Below are 19,944 nucleotides of genomic sequence, written 5' to 3'. Positions count from 1 at the left end.
TGTACCTCTTCTCCCCTCTGATGTCCCTAGGTCCTATGTACCTCTCCCCACCCCCGATTTCCCTAGGTCCTTTGTACCTCTCCCTCCCCTGATTTCCCTAGGTCCTATGTACCTCTTCCCCCCCTCCTGATTTCCCTAGGTCCTATGTACCTCTCCCCCCCCCCCCCAATTTCCCTAGGTCCTATGTACCTCTCCCCTCCCTGATTTCCCTAGGTCCTATGTACCTCCCTCCCTGATTTCCCTAGGTTCTATGTACTACTCCCCCCCAAATGTCTGTAGGTAAGTAATTCAGTATCTACAAGAAATATCAGTCCGTCTTCACAAAATTCAGTCCGTGTTAATAACACAAGTTACTGCTCCAGTCCTGGCAACTCCTAGTCCAGCGGTTCCAGTTCTGCCAGCTTCCTCCTCCAATGCTCCAGTGGCTCATCTACTCCAAACAAATCTGTAGGAAATTCTTTTAACTTTATGTCTCCTGAGAGTGCGACCTTCCCACTCAATTGTCCTTGGTCCCCTCAGTTTCATTGAGCTGAGAAAAAAGAGCATCTGAAGACTCTACATGAACTATTTGAACAATTGCAAAATCTTCTTTCCAGAATTATTAAGATAATACCAGAAATTCTTGAAAGTACACGTGACCCAGTGAAAACATAGTAACATAGAAATTGAGGTTGAAAAGAGGCAAAATGCCCATCGCGTTCACCTGTATTTTGTATTAAGTTGAGTTGATTTTACTGTACCTGCTGAAGAACATTTTATGACTACTTAACAACTACAAATCATGTTACACCCGAATTAACAACGTCAATATTTTAAATGTTGTAACCTTGGATATCCTTTTCAATCAGAAATTCATCCAATCCCCTTTTAAATGCATTTACAGAGTCCACCATTACCACCTTCCCTGGCAAGGAATTCCAAATTCTTATTGCCCTAACATTGAAGAACCCTTTCCTCCGTTGCGTATGGAAATCTCTCTCCTCCAGCCTCAGCGAGTGCCCACGTGTCCTAAACAGAGTTCTTTTAATAAATAATTCCTCTAATAATTCTTTGTAGTGCCCCTTTACATATTTGAAGACATTAATAATGTCTCCTCTTAGACGCCTCTTTTCCAGTGTATACATGTTCATCTAGTAAGCCTTTCCTCGTAATCCAGTCCCTCTAGCCCTTTAATCAATTTAATAACTCGCCTTTGAACCCTTTTGAGTTCACCGATATGTTTTTTATACAGTGGTGCCCAAAACTGAACACAATATTCCAGGTGCGGACGTACCAATGATTTGTACAGCGACAGAATTACATCCTCGTCCATGGTCTCAATTCCCCGTTTTATGCACGCTAACACCTTACTTGCCTTCTTTACTGCGCTTTGACATTGTATACGGTTATTAAGCTTATCAATGAGTACCCCCAAAGTCTTTTTTCAAAACTGTTACCCCTAGACTTTCCCCATTTAATATGTAGGATGCAAGTTTGTTTTTAGTCCTGAAATGCATAACCTTGCATTTTTCTATATTGAACCTCATTCTCCATTTAGATGACCAGGTTTCAAGTTTAGATAAGTAATTCTGCAGAGACTCCACATCTATTTCTGAATTAATTACCCTACACAGTTTAGTATCATCTGCAAAGATTGACACTGTGCTTTCCAGGCCTATTTCTAGGCCATTGATAAATATGTTGAACAGTAGTGGCCCGAGCATGGACCCTTGTGGTATTCCGCTGACTACTGGTGTCCAGCTTGAGGACTTCCCGTTGACCACTGCTTGCTGCACCCTGTTGTCCAGCCAGTTACTTATCCCTGTACAAACAGTTTTTACTAGGCCAAGCTCTTTTAATTTGATGATAAGTCTCCTGTGAGGCACTGTATCGAAGGCTTTTGCAAAATCTAAGTAGACCCCATCCACTGCTTTTCCTTGGTCGAGATTGTCGTTCACTTCCTCGTAGAAGTTAACTAAGTTAGTTTGACATGATCTGTCCCTCACAAACCCATGTTGGTTCTTGCTAATAATCTTAATGGTCTGCAGATACTCCTATATGCTATCCCTTAGAATTCCTTCCAATATTTTCCCCACTATAGATGTCAAACTAACCGGCCTGTAGTTACCCGGATTATGTTTGGATCCCTTTTTAAATAATGGCACTACCATTATCCTTCGCCAATCCTTCGCTAATCCTTCGGTGTATGCCAATCCTTCGGTACCATGCCAGATCTAATTGAACTATTGAAAATCAAGTATAGGGGTCTTGCTAGTTGTGACCCAAGCTCCATAAGAACCCTCGGATGAAGTCCGTCCGTGCCTCCTCACGATTTCCTAAGACCAGAGAAATTCCTGTTACAGACTCTCTCACTGCCAAGGTCTCTTCTCCTGTGAAGATAAGTTTTAAAGTTACCCATGGTTCAAGCTGTCAGAAGCTGAACATCACCAGCGCAGGCAGCTTCACCTGTGCTTCTACTGTGGGGGTGGAGGTCACCTGATTAGCGATTGTTCCCTTTGCAAGGAAAGAAGCATAGATATGTCTCAGAATCACACATTGCCAGCATCTTTAAGTCATACCTCGTGTCATCTACAGTGGCTGATCCTTTTACTTCTGATGGGGGTGTCAAGAAGGCTCCTCAAAAAGAGACTCAAATTTATGAATAGGGTCCTGTGATTGAAAGACCCTATTCCAGGTTGAGTGTCCAGGAAAGAATGTTCAAACCACTTAAAGTCTGTTTCCGCAGCTCAGGGAGGTGTGTCTGTTTCTGCATCCCAAGGAGGGGTGTCTGTTTCTGCAGCCCAAGGAAGCGCATCTGTTTCTGTAGCCCAAGGAAGGGCATCTGTTTCTGCAGCCCAAGGATGGGTATCTGTTTCTGCAGCCCAAAGAGGGGCATTTGTGTCTGCAGCCAATAGAGGGGCATCTGAACTTTTAGCAACTGGAAAGGCATTAGACTCTGCAGCCTCTGAAGAGGTGTCTGATTTGCCAACCCCAGGAGGGTATCCGATGTTCAGCCTACAGAAGAAGCATCGGAGTTGTCTACTCAAAGAGGAGTTTGTGATCTGTTAAACCCCAGAGGGGTGCTGGAAAAGTTTCCCCTAGGAGAGGTATCTGATTCATCAACCCCAGGAGGGGTCTCCAGAGTTTCAGCACTAAGGGAAGTATCCAGGGCCAAGTTCCCAGGTGGAATTCTTAGTGCCACAGATGTAAACACGAGCTCCTGTTTTCCATCTTTGGAGAGACCCACCATGTTGGCAGCCAGCATGGTCCAGGTCCTAGATGGACCGTCTGAACATTTGGATTCTGTTCCTGCCTGTTCAAGTTCATCCAGACTCAATCTGGTCCTGACCATTAGTGCGATTCAGTCTCCTTTGGTTCCAGCAGATTCAAGTATCTCTGGACCCAATCCGGTTCCATCTGTAGATCCAAAAACTATGCCAGTCGCTGCCAGTTCAAGTTCAACCGAACTCAGTTTGGTCCCAACCATATGTCCAGTTCAGTCTCCTTCGGTTCCAGCTGAATCCAAAACTTCAAGACCCAATCTGGTTCCATCCATAGGTCCAAAGACTCTGCCGGTTCCAGATGGTTCAAGCCCTTAAAGACTTAATCTGGTTCTGTCCATTTTCCGGTTCAGTTTCCAGCTCTAGTCAATTCAGATATCTCCGGTTCCAATTTGGTTCCATCCATTTGTCCGAGTAAAGAACTTACGTTAGTTTGTGCCAGTAAAAGACTTCAGTCTGACTCCCTTTCTGCTTCCTCGTCTACAAGCCCAGAGTCCACAGTCACAGCAGGTGACGCAGTTACCGCATTACCAGAGGAGTTTCCCAGTGCCTCAAGTGCCTCACCTCAGAATGGAGTTCCTTGTGTACTGCCAGTATCAACTGGGAACTTCTGCCAGACAGTTCCTGTGATTAAATTTTTTTACCCATCAGAAGTACCTCACACTAACCTTGTTTCTGTTTGTCCACAATCTGTCTCAACTTCAAATAACCCATTTGAAGTGCCAAAGCCTTCTAAAACAGAATTGTCTGAGGTTGTCTCATCCAAGGAAGTTCTAGGTTATGCAACTTCAATCAAGTTACATTCTCCAGAGATGGGAGAGATTAAGACTCAGCCTACTGAAGATAATTCAAGTACTACAGAACCAAATTCGGTTCCATCTGTTTGCCTTGACAAAGGACTTCAGCCTAACATTTTTTCAAGGAAGTACAGATTTTACTCACTCAGCAGAGTCACCAGAGTCCATAGCCTCAGTAGCTGATGTAAGTGCTACAGTTCCAGTGGAAGTTCTCTGTGTCTCACACCAGATGGAGACCCCAAATAGTAAGTCAATCCCAGCTGGGGATTTCAGCCAGACAGTTTCAGAGATGACACCCTCTCTCCAACCTGAAGTTTGTCAAGCTAATTCCATTCCAGCTTCCGAGTGTGTTTCACATGCTTAAACTCTACAGGACTCGTTTGATGTTTCATCTCTTAACTTTGATCGTGATTTAGGGCAATATACGACACTAGTTAATCAATATCTTTCGCTGATGAAGTCAAACCCTTCATCTGTAATTACTCCTAATATTACCCACTAGTTGTTTTTGTCATTCAAAGGAAAAGTGTTGGAGTGGGCTAATCCACTTAATGAGAGTAATGATCCTGTGCTCCAGGATTTGTGGACTTTCAGTAGTGCCGTGATTAAAGAATTCAGTCCGAAACCTTTGAAATCTGACTCTACTAAGAACTCATGTTCCAAAAAGAATTCTAGCTCCTTTTCCTCCAAGCTTTTTTCTCCTTCAAAAGGAAGTTAATGCTGTCCTCCCAAGGATAAGTCAAGTATCTCCTCCCATAAAAACAGTATATCTTTAAAGCTGGTCATCAAGAAGGCACTCCCAGCCTGATACTAAGCTCCCAGCCAAAGGACTTAGAACTACAATGCACTTCTCTGTCATCTCCAAACTGTGTATCTCCTAAGTATTCGCATTCTCTGGCTTCATCGATCATTCAGAATACCAAGTCTTCTGATGTTTCTCAAACCTCAGATCTTGTAATATGTGTTGAATGTTCCGCTTCATATTTCCTCCAGGATACTTTAGCTAATCAAATTGTCAAGAAAGGAGATTCATACCTTCTATTAGATTCAGACTCAGACTCTGATTTTGACCCTGGTTATGATGGTACTCCTTTCCTGGGAGGTCCCCTTTTACTTGATAAAAAAAAATCATTACAAGGAATTCCACCCTCTCCGATCAAGTCCATATGTTCTCATAGGAAGAAGAAGCATCAACGAAGGTCTTAAGTTCGTCTCCAATTTTTTAGTATGAAATTTTTCAAGTTCCCCTAAAATTTAAAATGGGTGTCCGGAGTCCACCCCTAAAGAGGGGGATACTGTCATGAACCTGACTAGATTCTTATATGTTGAAGAAACCAGCCCTGTGCCTTACCTCAGTCTCCTGTCCTGTGGACCAGGACTACCGGCAGTATCCTAGAGTTCACTCAGCCTTGCTCCTGAAATCCTTATTTCATGCTCTGACTCCAGTATCTGCTGTGCATATTAGTTTCCAAACTGCAGCACCTTCCCAGGATGATTGCACAGGTGCACAGATTCCAGATCGCAGCAGTGTTCTCAGACCAGTTGTTAACTATTTGTGTGCCTGATGTTTATTCAAACTCCTGTGTGCAGTCTATGATGTTCTCTGACATTGCTGAATTCCATGATTTACAGCTTATCTCCATTTTACCAACCTAAGCCTCAGTCCGGCCAGCCAGTTTTCCTGCAACCACCACAGCCCAGCAGGGGATTTAAAGGAAGTCCAACTGCATGCATTCAGAGCATGTGGAACTAGTCACATAGTGTGACAAGTGAATCTGCTTCGCTCCTTCCATGTGGCACTATCAGGCCCAGCACTTCCTCAGCCGGTAACCAGTCCAGTCCTGCATATCCTCAGCCAGTAACCAGTCTGGTCCTGCATATCCTCAGCCAGGAACCAATCTGGTCCTGCATATCCTCAGCTAGTAACCAGTCTGGTCCTGAATATCCTCAGCCGGTAACCAGTCCAGTCCTGCATATCCTCAGCTGGTAACCAGTCCGGTCCTGCATATCCTCAGCCAGTAATCAGTCCAGTCTAGCAGCATCTCTTCAGCTGGTAGACAGACCGATCCAGCTGTATTCCTCAGCCAGTATCCAGCCCGGTCCAGCAGCATCTCTTCAGGTGGTAGCCAGTCCGGTCCAGCTGTATTCCTCAGCTGGTAACCAATCCAGTCCAGCAGCATCTCTTCAGCCGGTAGCCAGTCCGGTCCAGCAGCATCTTTTCAGCCGGTAGCCAGTCCAGTCCAGCTCTATTCCTCAGCCGATAACCAGTTTGGTCCAGTTTACTTCAGCTGGTAACTTATTATAAATATAACCCTTTCAAATTTCTGGCCCAAACACTTCAAGAAGTGGTGACCCCCACAATACGTATAAATAGGTGGAGAGGAGAATGATATAATAGTTGTTTCAGGGGCTAGCTTGTGTAAATAGGGTGCATTATATGGTAGCTTGTATTGGGTAATGTATGTAGAACATGTTAGGTGAGGACATGATTTAATGAAGAGATGAACAGAGTTTGTGTGATGGGGTTGAGCTGTTTGAATAAGAGCTGGAAAAGCTCTTTTGAAGATGTCAATTTCGGGAGACAGCTGAGAGAGACACATGACTATTTGTGATGTGTATTAACACGTTTATATTGGGGAGTTTTCTATGTACGACTGCTGTGGACAAGCAGTTGTGCACAGGTATCTCTGTACATACTGATGGACAAAAATGACTCCAACTTTGCAGAAAACACATGGGCTAATATTTACTAAGAATTCGAGTTTGTCCGTTTTGTGTTTTTTTTTCTAAGTCCCAATCCGGGAATTCACTAAGCACCAATCTCGGCAGTGTTTGGACTATTCGTAATGGTTTGAATGACAACGTTCAGAAATACGAATGAATAGACCATCGGTCAAACGCGGCTGTTATTTCATACAATACGGGAATTCACTATTCATTCGTATTTGGGTGTTAGTTTCTGAGTGCTCAATTGCGGTCGTATTTTTTTGCGAATCAGTAAAAAAAGCGGCAAAAAAATAGACCTGCTTTTTTCAATCGTGTTTACATGTGTTGCAACTCAAAAATCAATCACACCTGAATTAGGATATCTATAAAAGGATGTTAGGCCCATTTCAATACACCTACACTCAGAAATGGCAGCAGGACTGTGGGCCAGTGATCTTTTGTGTGCTGTGGGATTCCTCAGACTCAGACATCAGCCTGTAAGTACCCAGAGCCAAGAAACTGAACATGGTCAGCAGGTTGTACAGGTTCCGTGGAGGCTGCGCAGGCCTCATTTTTTTAGGGGGCGTTTAAACTTGAACGCATTGTCCGATGATAAGGTCATACAGATGTTCCGTCTAAATCGTAACAACATTTTCCGTCTGTATGACCTTGTAAAACTGGGCCTAGACCCTGAGACAGCACGCTCTCGCTCTGTCTCAGGCCTGCACAAACTCCTGGCTGTGTTGCACTTTCTGGCTACTGGCAGCTTTCAGGCTGTGTCTGGGGATGTCATAGGAATCTCACAGCCCTCATTTTCCAGAATCTTAACACAGGTGATGTATACCTAACTACCTCTTCTGTTTTGTGTTTGTTTTAATTTCTCGGTGGCCAGTTCTGTCCTAAAATCTCATGTTTATTGTTCTTTCAAATATACACACAGGTTTTGGCTGTTTTGCAGCCCCACATCGAGGCCTCGATCTGCTTCCCTACCCAGGAGTCTCAGTGGCATGCCGTCAGGGTAGATTTCTATGAGCTGGCTGCTGGGTATGTAATTTGATATGTGTAGGCCTGCGTATACTTTGTCCAAATACAGGTGCAGATGTATTAACCTGTAGAAGGCATAAGGAAGTGAGAAACCAGTGATCTGTGCAAGGTGATAAAGGCACCAGCCAATCAGCTCCAATATGTAAATGAACATTTAGGAACAGATTGTGTGCTGCCTTTATTACCTTGCACATATCACTGGTTTTTCACTTCCTTATGCCTTCTACAGGTTAATAGATCTGCCCCACAGTGTGTTACTTATGTGTTGCTGTATTTTAACATGAATCACGTTACTATATCTGTCTTTTAGGTGATGGAGGATATGGCTGTTTCTCTTGACTTTTAACTCCATTGTCCCGACCTGATACCCCTGCTGAACACAATTACAATCATGCACATAAGTCCACGCGGAATGTGATAGAAAGATGTTTTGGTGTGCTGAAATCTAGGTTTCGGTGTCTGGATAAGTCTGGTGGCCTTTTGTTGTATAGTCCCTCCAAGGTGACTCAAATTGTGTTCTGCTGCTGCTTTCTTCATAACATGTGTTTGCAACAACATCTGCCACATGTTGAGGAGGAGGAGGAGGAGGTGGAGGAGGAGGAAGAAAGCAGCCAGCAAGCAGAGGAATTAGAGACATCTGGTGATACTTGGAGTACAGATGTAGGGAGGCAGCTTAGGCAAGAGATCATCACTCGCTATTTCTAAGGTAAGTTTGGTTTGCTTATTTCATTTGTTGTGTAATCATAAATAGATGTTTTGCAATTTTTATTGCCAAAACCATTACTCAGAATGTGTCTGTCTCCTTGACACATACAAACATACCCTCGCTTTATGAAAAACAAATGTCGCATGTGTATTGTGTGTATTTTTAAACTCAAAACAACAGATTATGAGTGGCATGCATTAAGTCTGGATAAGTGATCGTAAACTTGCAGTGCTAATTTCTTACAAGCCCACATAATCCATTTAGTATTTCACTTTATCATTGTGTGTAACGTCCTAATGCACAGGTTCACAAACTCGGCCCTCAGGACCACACACAGTGCATGTTTTTCACGTAACCCAGTAGAAGCACAGGTGTATGAATTACTCACAGACATATGTTAAAAGGTTCACAGGTGGAGCTAATTATGTCACTTGTGATTCTGTGAGGAGACCTGCAAAACATGCACTGTGTGGGTTCCTGAGGGCAGAGTTTGAGAACCTGTGTTCCCAAAAAACACTCCTCAACATATAATATGTTAGCCTTGAGGAATACATGTGTCCCTATGTGTGATGCACCATCATATTTAAGACACACAAACTTACTGTAATCAGGAATAATTTATTTCCTAATGTTTGATGCACTAAACTTGATGATGTGTAAGTAAATACACAGTTTGCCACATATATACATTATTATGCACATTCTTTGATGTTTGTTTAAAAAGTACATATTTGTTTGTTTCAGCATCATGTGTAATAACATTCTTACTAATTTTTAACACACACAAACATGTCCCAACAATACTGACATTCATTTTGTCAATGTTTTATAAAAAATTCAAAGCCAACATATTAAAAGCTTTTTACGCAACTCAATTGTGTTCTTCTTGTAATGTTGTATAGAGAAGAAAGGTAAAATATGTATCAATAACATTGTAATTTGGATTGTCTGCAGGAAAAGAGAATGATTGGAATCTAGAAAGAGTAATGATTAGAAAAAAATCAAGTGGTCAGTTTACTTCCTGCTAAAGACATTTTGCCTGGCTGCCAATTATTGTGTCTGCAGGAAAAGAGAATGATTGGAATCTAGAAAGAGTAATGGTTAGAAAAAAATCAAGTGGTCAGTTTACTTCCTGCTAACATGTATGTGCGGCTCCATCAACATTTCCCTCCTCCAATACAAAAAAAATGGTAAAGAATAAATGTGCGTACAAATTTTATGTTGTTGTTTGTACCACTTATAATTAATGATGTTGTAAAAATTGTCAAGGAGCTAAGTGTTATATATTTTTTGCCAAACATACACTTACTAACTATTTTGAGTTACTTATCACAAATGTCTAACTTGTATTTTTTTTAAGTTTTTTTTGGTGGCTGCTTGTCCCTTTGCCTTTATCACTGTCATGTTGGAGTGCTCTGGTGGAGCGTCTTGGTGGTGATGAGACTGGCGTGATATTTGGAGTAGTCGTACCAGAACTGCTGCTTGTTTGCTGTTGGTGCATGCATCTGAGTGTTTCATTCAGGTTAGTGAGGGTGGCATTGAGTTCACGTGTAGCAGCATTTTGATTGTCTACTATTCTGAATAAACTTTAATTAATCTTTTGATTGTTTTGAAAAATGTTCATATAACTTTGCTGTTGTCTGTGCTGTTCTTCCATTAGTCTGTGCTGTTCTTCCATTATGCGCTGTAAGTTGCCCATGACCTGTGTAATGTCTGTATGCATGAATTCCATGGTATTGCCCATTCTGGTTTGTTTGTTCATTTTGTCTACTCAGATTTCTTGATATTCTTCTGAGGTGAGATGGTAGGCTTGCAAACATTTGTTTCTGCCTACGCAGGCAATCTTCATTAGTGGCCTGCTGTCTAGCCCAAATGGACCAAAACACCTGATCAGGGCCTTGTGTTCCTGGTGTTTTTGGGCTGTGTTGTGGTGGTGGTGTGCTTTGCTGTGGTGGTGTACTCACAGGTGCTGGGGGGGTCATTCCTTGCCTTAATGGCTGCATTTCTAAGATGTTTGTCTCCTCCATGTCACTGTGTTGCTGTTGTTGCGGAGGGATGCTGTTCCCAGGACTAGAAGCTGAAATGTTATACAAATCTCCGTTAGCTATCCATATGTTTGAGAAATGTAAACAAATCACTACACATGGAACACATGTCATTCACTGTTGCTTTCAACTATTCTGCCTAGCAACATCATCACTCATAGCTTAAATACATACATATGCCTGTTTGTGGCAAATGTGTCTGGTTACTTAATTGTGAAAGCAAACACTTTAGTTTTATTGTAGCTCACACATACTCCACCACAAAAACACATTGGAATACATAATGTGTTACCTTATAGCTTTGATCAAACAAACATAGTAATGTTTTTATATGTATTTTGCAATGTTACCTCAAACACACATGTGAAATTTGGAAAAACAACCTTACTTTTTGCAATAAAAAAAACATGCTTTTTTGTTGCAGCATCTTACACACAATGTCATACTGTATGGGTCAAGTGGACATACATATCTTTACTGGATGTGGACAAGGCCATTTAGCTTGGATTCCATTTCAGCTTTTACTTACTGCGGTAAGTATTTAAGTTTTTGATGTGTTTTGACTTAATGCGGTTATGAAATATTTTGATTACGTTCTGAAATTTTTCTCATTTATTTCAGTTTGATACTCACAATCAAGATGAGGGGAGTGTGGATGACGTCTTGGAGGTGTATCCAAAATTTGGAGTGGGGGGACAGAACATACGGACAATAATCTTCGTGGCGGGGTAGCCTGCTGTGTTTGGGCCGGGACATACGACCTTGCTTTCTTTTCGGCCACAGGTTTTTTGTGGTGATGTCTTACAGAAGTGCCACTTCTGCTGCTCCATACTTCTTTTGATGGACCTTTTAATGAAAGTGCAATTTTGTTATGGCCATTCCTTTACAAGCATACCCTATACTACAATGGACACTTTACCTGCTTCCGCAGCGTCATCATCATCAGATGTGATAGGAGTTACTGGCCGACGAGTAGTACTGCTTTTTTCTAACACTGTATAAAATAAAAAAATAAAAAAATTTTCATGCTATTGTGTATACATCCACCCATGCTTATAAACATTTATTCTTTTAGAAATGCTTGGTTTGTTTTATAAAAAAACATAAGGACCGGAAAAACAAAAATAAAAAACATAAAACAATAAACATTGTCCAATAGACATATGCACTATGGCAAAATCAACACAGGAAAACATGTACAGGACACTGACATAGGCCACAAGTAAAAAAAAACAACAACCAAAAACACACACATCTTCATTTTGTATTGAAAGGAAAAATATTACAGATGCAATATATAAATTGCTCTGTGATGTGGCACTCCAAAGACACATTACCACTATATGAGCCAAAACAAAATGTAGCAATTTTTAAAAAATTACACTGCAGTGTGGTGTCACGGTACAAATACAAGCAAAAAATTATCAAAGAAATAGTGTTATTTTGATTAAAAATTTAACATTATTTAATAATGACATTACACATGTAAGTGGTTTCCAAAGCACTTTCCACTACTCCAGCCTCTAACATGACAACCACTGTTTTTTAAACATTGCACATGGATCACTTAAATATAAAACATAGTCACAATTTTTATTTAAAAAACGCCCAAAAGGAAAACATTATTGCAGGACAATTCAGAGACACACCAAGTCCAAACTACACATGCAAAATATCTTTCAGAAAAACACATGACATACAATAAAGTAAGATGTTACATTGGCTTTTGTATAAAACATTAACCAAAACAATGTATTGGCTGACACACACTTGAAGATGGGAGTAATATGCAACGTCACATGACACACATTTAAAAAACAAAACAAAAACAAACAAACATAGAATGTAAATGCAAATACACATGCTCACCATTCTTCCTGGGCCGATCTGAATCCCGGACATGGGTTGCAGAGACAACTTCAGGAGGTATTACACTCCGCATGGGCTCCTCATACTCCAGATATCTTGCAATATAGGGCTGCCCACCACCGGTTTTCCGAGCCTCCTTGGCCTCCTTGGTCATTTTGGACTTGACACGTCGCTTTATGTCATAGTACCGTTTGCGGCACGTGTCCTCCATCCGCTTGACCACCCCCTCACTATTGACAGCAGCAACAACTTTCGCCCACAACACTGTCTTCCTCCGTGTTGGCACCTTGGCGGACTCAGGGCCAAATAGCTGCCTCTGATACTTCATCAGCTCACGCACCAATGCCACATTTTCAGCAAAACTAAACTTTACATTCCGCCCAGTCTTAGTAGTGGTGCGTGGCTGCGGAGCACTCTGACTGTCACTATCACTTGAGGCTGCTGCAGCAACCTCACCCACCTCCTCCACCTCACTAACCTCACTAACACTCACCTCCTCCACCTGATCGACCTCGTCCCCCTCACTCACACCCTCCACTTCACCCACCTCTGAGTCACACATAATTGTGTGTCTAAACAGTTAACACAGAAAAAAGAACAAAAAAAAAACAACACACTCTTCCACTACCACTACACAACTCACACATACACACAAACACTGACAAGGGACTATAAAGAAAAATAACTTGGACTAAAAATGAGACAAAACCACAAAATACAAGACAACAAGAATGAAAAGAGGACTTTCAAACACAATACCACACTCAGAAATCGCTACCAACACTCCTCACCAAACCACAAATTCACCTACCTCCACAGCACAACCTCCCTCCTCCTCACCACTAACTAAACCCACGAGGTGCGGACGGTTTGGGGCGTGTTTATATGGTTGCGCACAGACACTCCTACCATCTGAAACACAACCAATCACGAACGGGGATGAAAATCGAAACTGAAAGTGAAAATGCGGCCGCTGGAAAAAAAAAACCCTGCCGCGTTTAACTTAGGAAAACCCCCAGCAAATACAACAAAAACACGTACGCAAACGACAATGACGGCCGTAAATGTGCCAAAAAAAACGACTGGCATCGACATCGGAAAACACGACAACCATAAAGTCGACTGCTTCGTAACTTTGCGTATATGGATTAAAAAAGTTGTATGAAAATGCACCCGATACAAAACGAGTTTAAACACTACACAAACCGACTCAAACATGAATATTAGTAAATATTGCCCATAGTGAGGAACCAGTAGTACAAGGTTGGCCAGAGCTTTGAGGGCGAGATGTATATACAACGAGAGTGTAAGCCCTGCCTTCCAAGGGTTCTTATTCTTTCTGGGGGAGGGTATATAGGTGGGAATAGGGGTGTCACGATCCGGGTAACTGGACGCCATTTTCTACCAGTTAGGTGTCTCCTGAGATTGGCTCAGCGTGCCAAGGCTGGGTTATAACTATGTTTGTTTCACATTTTATCTGGTGCTATCCACAGCACTGGCTCAGCGGCCTTCTTAGTGTTTTCACTTAACTCTAGTATGGTGCTCTCAGTCCCGCCGTGGCCGTCACCGCTGCGCCCGTGATCTTGCCGCATGGAAGCTGAGCGTGGCGTCCTCTGTGTGCCGCGGCCGCCATCCCTGTGGCTGCTGTGCGTGTGTGGGAGAGCGTGGAGTCTTCTGCTGCTGCAGTCTCCGCCGCCTTTGCTGTTTGGCACATGGTTCTTCAGATTATCTTTCCCCTGCAAACTCTGTCATGGGCGCAGCCATGTTGGATGAAATCACATGTCACTCTTCTCACCAATCTGCAGCGCTGCTGGTGCCTGTGTGTAATTGTCAGCCAATGCCTGCTCTCCAGCAGGTATAAATATCCTGTCCCAGCACCCAGGAAATTGTCAGTGCTTCAATTGTCTTCCCAGTGATTCCAGTCTTCAGCTTCACTAGAGACTCTCCTGTGGTTACACTCTGCAGTACAGCCTGACTCTCCTGTGATTACACTCTGTGGTGCAGACTGACTCTCCTGTGATTATACTCTGCAGTGCAGCCTGACCTCTCCTGTGATTACACTCTGTGGTGCAGCCTGACTCTCTTGCTATTGCACCCAGCGTGGGCAGAGTGTATGCCTCAGCTTCCAGCAGCTTTTCTCCAGCGGTATTTTGCTCTCACTGTCTTCAAGTATCCGCTATTACAGTCAAGTGCTATGTCTACGATCCCTAGCATTACTTAAATGCTTTACCTACGATCCCTAGCATCACTTAAATGCTTTTCCTACAATCTCTAGCATCATAAAGCACTTTAAGCCAACCCCTAGTTACTGGTCTCAAACCAGTAGGAACTCAGAGACTTTCTTTGACGGTTATTGTTTTGTTGCACCTTCTATGACTTTTATTATTTAATAAAAACCTTAAAGTCACCTCCAGTTGTCGTGGTCATGCCTTCAGGCTTTGGTACTGCAGCCCCTGCGCATGTCTAGGAGTCCATCTCACCTCCTAAGTTCAGGTACCCATTAGCCATTACAACTGAGGCTTACCGCTACCAACACCAGCCCTCAGTTGTGACAGTAAGCACTGACCTAATGGATCCGGTTGGAGATCAAGTCCAATGGACTAGGCCGATGCAAGAACTGGCAACCCACCTTGAACATTAGGACCTCTCCTCCCGCCTGGATGAAAATCAAGCAACTCTCTGTGGGTTAGGGGTGCCCAGTGTGCCGAGTGCAGTACCTACCTACCCACCATACCCATTTCTTGCCGACACCTGCTAAATATGACGGATCTCCAAAAGCCTGCAGGGGTTTCCTAAACCAGTGCGAGATCCACTTTGAGTTGCAACCTGGCAGTTTTCCTACAGACCGCACTAAAGTTGCTTATATCATCTCCCTTCTCAGTGGCTCTGCCCTCGACTGGGCATTACCCTTATGGGAAAGATCAGATACTCTGTTGTCATCCTATTCTGACTTCGTGGCAACATTTAGACGCATCTTTGATGAGCCAGGTCGAGTGTCATCAGCCTCTTCCGAAATCCTCCGGCTACGTCAGGGGACATGAACTGTCGGCCAGTATTTAGTTCAATTCCAGAGTTTGGCATCTGAAGTTTCCTGGAATGAGGAAGCCCTTTATGCAGCCTTTTGGCAAGGCCTGTCTGAACGTATTAAAGATGAGCTCGCTACTAGAAACTTGCCCTCAAAATTGAATGAACTCATATCGCTCTGCACTAAATTTGACCTACGGTTCCGTGAAAGGGCTATAGAGCAAGGCAGGTCAACAGTTCCTAAGACTCCTTCTGCTCCTCCTCCTCGTCAGCCATCTCCGCCCAAAGACAAACCGATGCAGATCGGTCACTCACGATTGTCTCCAGCTGAGCGTAGAAGATGTCTATCTCATCGTCTTTGCCTGTATTGTGCTGCACCTTCCCACCTCATTAATGCCTGTCCTGAGCATCTGGGAAACTCCAAGTCCTAGCCCGCCAAGGAGAGGGTCAGCTAGGAGTAATGAATTCCTCTCCGTCTTCAAGTGACTGCAACCTCTCAGTTTCCCTTCAGGTGGCTCAACGTACCAAGAATCTTATTGCCTTGTTGGATTCTGGAGCAGCCGGAAACTTTATAACTGAGAAGTTCATTAAGCAGTGGTTCTCTACCCACTGAGAGACTGTCACCTCCTATATCTTTAACTGCCGTGGACGGTAGTAAGATTCCTGATGCGGTAATTACTTCCAAGACCCTACCTATCCGTCTGGAGGTAGGTGTTCTGCATACAGAACTGATTTCCTTTCTGGTAATCCCAAGGGCCACTCATCCTGTGGTTCTAGGCCTCCCATGGCTCCGGTTGCATAACCCTCAAATTGATTGGAGGACTACCCATATCCTGGCATGGGGTCCTTCTTGTTCTGAGACATGTCTACATAAAGTGCTTCCAGTTTGCAAATCTTCCTCTAAGTCTCCTGATGTTCCACCTTCTCCATATCAGGATTTCACCGATGTATTCAGCAAGTCCTCAGCCGATATTCTTCCTCCCCATAGAGAATGGGATTGCCCTATCGATCTCATTCCAGGGAAAACTCCTCCTCGTGGACGCACGTATCCATTGCTGTTGCCTGAGACCCACTCCATGGAAGAGTATATTAAGGAAAATCTGGCTAAAGGGTTTATCCGGCCCTCATCTTCTCCAGCTGGCGCAGGCTCTTCTTCGTAAAGAAGAAAGATGGCGGCCTGCGGCCCTGTATTGACTACCGGGGTCTGAATGACATCACAGTGAAAAATCAGTACCCTCTGACGCTTATTAGCGAGCTATTTGACCGCGTCAGCGGAGCCACTATTTTTACAAAGTTAGATTTGAGGGGTGTTTATAATCTCACCCGAATCCAGAAGGGTGACGAGTGGAAGACCGCTTTTGACACCCGTGATGGACATTACGAGTACCTCATCATGCCTTTCGGACTCAGCAATGCTCCAGCGGTATTCTAACACTTCGTTAATGAAATCTTCAGAGACATTCTCTATCGACATGTTTTGGTCTATCTCGATGATATCCTTATCTTTGCGAATGATTTGGAGGAACATCAGTTCTGGGTGAAAGAGGTTTTATCTCGTCTCCGTACCAATCATCTGTATTGCAAACTGGAAAAATGCGTCTTTGAAGTCAAATCCATCCCATTCCTGGGGTATATTGTGTCCAGTTCTGATCTGGAGATGGATCCCGAGAAACTTCAAGCTATTCAAGATTGGCCGATTCCTATAACCCTCAAAGGCATCCAGAGATTTCTAGGTTTCGACAACTATTACAGGAAATTTATTAGAGACTTCTCCACTATTGCAGCACCAGTTACTGCGCTTACAATGAAAGGTGCTAACCCTTCCAAGTGGTCAGAAGAAGCCGTTCAAGCCTTCCATCTGTTGAAACAGAGGTTCGTCTCTGCTCCAGTATTAAAACAGCCAGATACTAGCTCACCCTTTACCCTGGAGGTGGATGCCTCTTCTGTCGGAGTGGGCGCAGTCCTGTCTCAAAGAGCCAATGATGGTCATCTACATCCCTGTGGTTTTTTCTCTCTGAAGTTTTCCCTGGCTGAGCGTAATTATGCCATTAGTGATCAAGAACTTTTGGCTATCAAACTTGCACTGGAGGAGTGGAGATATTTGTTAGAAGGCGCTTCTCATACCATCACCATTCTGTTGGATCACAAAAATCTTTTGTATTTAAAAAACGCTCAATGTCTTAACCCTCGTCAAGCCAGGTGGGCACTCTTTTTCTCCAGATTTGACTTCAAACTTCAGTTTTGTCCTGGGTCACAGAATCGTAAGGCTGATGTCCTTTCCCGCTCTTGGGAGCAAGAAAATGAGTCTGAGTCTACTGACAAACATTAATTGATCCAGTGGCGTTCTCCGCAGTGAGGATGGACTCTATGCCCCCATCGGGGAAAAGTTTCGTAAAGTCGGCTCTCAGAAGGAAGCTCTTGTATTGGGCACATTCCTCTCGCTTCGCTGGACACGCAGGCATACAGAAGACCTTAGAATTTGTTTCCAGATCATACTGGTGGCCGACCCTGAAGAAGGACATTACTGAGTTTGTTGCGTCATACCCAAAATGTGCTCAACACAAAGTGCCTCGCCAGTCACCCGTTGGGCAACTGGTTCCGTTATCTGTTCCTCATCATCCGTGGACTCATTTATCTATGGATTTTATTACGGATCTCCCTATGTGTAATAAATTCAACACCATCTGAGTAGTAGTTGACCGGTTCACCAAGATGGCTCATTTCAATCCTCTCACCGGTCTTCCATCAGCTTCCAAGTTGGCACAAGTCTTCATTCAAGAGATCTTCAGATTACACGGTCTTCCTGAGGAGATAATTTCCGACAGAGGTGTTCAGTTTGTGGCCAAGTTCTGGCGAAGTCTTTGCCAGGCTCTCCAAGTCAAGTTGAAATTCTCTACAGCCTATCACCCTCAAACCAATGGGTAAACTGGGAGGGTGAATCAGGACTTGGAGGCCTTCCTCCGTATCTATGTATCCTCTTCCCAAGATGATTGGGTTCAACTCCTCCCATGGGCTGAAATTTGCCACAACAATCAGTACCATTCTTCATCTTCCTCCATGCCATTCTTCACCAACTATGGGTTTCACCCAAAAGTTCCAGAGTTCCAACCGCTTCCAATAACATCAGTGCCTGCAGCTGATATCACGCTTCGGCAGTTTTCAAATAACTGGAAGAATGTTCGAGCAGCTCTTTTGAAAGCATCCTCCAGGTACAAGAGATTTGCGGATAAGAAGCGTAGGGCAATTCCTGCCCTTAAAGTTGGTGATCGTGTTTGGTTGTCTACAAAGAATCTAAGATTGAGGGTCCCAAGCATGAAGTTCGCTCCCCACTATATCGGACTTTTCCTGATTGAACAAGTCATCAACCCAGTGGCTTACAAGCTTCAGCTACCTCAATTCCTGAAAGTTCCTAAGACATTCCATGTTTCACTCCTTAAACCAGTGATTCTGAATCGCTTTCATTCAGCGCTTCCCTCTGCTCCCAAAGTCCAGACTCAACGTGGTGTTGAGTATGAGGTCGCCAAGATCCTGGATTCACGCCTCAGATATGGTCATCTTCAATATCTGATTGATTGGAAGGGCTATGGTCCTGAGGAACATTCCTGGATGAATGCATCAGATGTCCATGCTCCTAAATTGGTCCGGAATTTCCATGCCCGATTTCCTCGGAAACCTAAGAAGTGTCCTGTGGCCACTCCTAAAGGGGAAGGGGGGGTGCTGTCACGATCCGGGTAACTGGACGCCATTTTCTACCAGTTGGGTGTCTCCTGAGATTGGCTCAGCGTGCCAGGGCCGGGTTATAACTATGTTTTGTTTCACATATCATCTGGTGCTCCCCGCAGCGCTGGCTCAGCGGCCTTCTTAGTGTTTTCACTTAACTCTAGTATGGCGCTCTCAGTCCCGCCGTGGCCGTCACTGCCGCGCCCGTGATCTTGCCGCATGGAAGCTGAGCGTGGCGTCCTCTGTGTGCCGCGGCCGCCATCCCTGTGGCCGCTGTGCGTGTGTGGGAGAGCGTGGAGTCTTCTGCTGCTGCAGTCTCCGCCGCCTTTGCTGTTTGGCACATGGTTCTTCAGATTATCTTTCCCCTGCAAACTCTGTCATGGGCGCAGCCATGTTGGATGAAATCACATGTCACTCTTCTCACCAATCTGCAGCGCTGCTGGTGCCTGTGTGTAATTGTCAGCCAATGCCTGCTCTCCAGCAGGTATAAATATCCTGTCCCAGGAAATTGTCAGTGCTTCAATTTTTTTCCCAGTGATTCCAGTCTTCAGCTTCACTAGAGACTCTCCTGTGGTTACACTCTGTGGTGCAGCCTGACCTCTCCTGTGATTACACTCTGTCGTGCTGCCTGACTCTCTTGCTATTGCACCCTGCGTGGGCAGAGTGTATGCCTCGGCTTCCAGCAGCTTTTCTCCATCGGTACTTTGCTCTCACTGTCTTCAAGGATCCACTATTACAGTCAAGTGCTATTTCTACGATCCCTAGCATTACTT

The sequence above is a fragment of the Pseudophryne corroboree genome, chromosome 8, assembly GCF_028390025.1.
Source record: "Pseudophryne corroboree isolate aPseCor3 chromosome 8, aPseCor3.hap2, whole genome shotgun sequence".
Classification (NCBI taxonomy): domain Eukaryota; kingdom Metazoa; phylum Chordata; class Amphibia; order Anura; family Myobatrachidae; genus Pseudophryne; species Pseudophryne corroboree.
The sequence above is the reverse complement of the archived record's forward strand: the minus strand, read 5'-3'. Positions refer to the sequence as shown.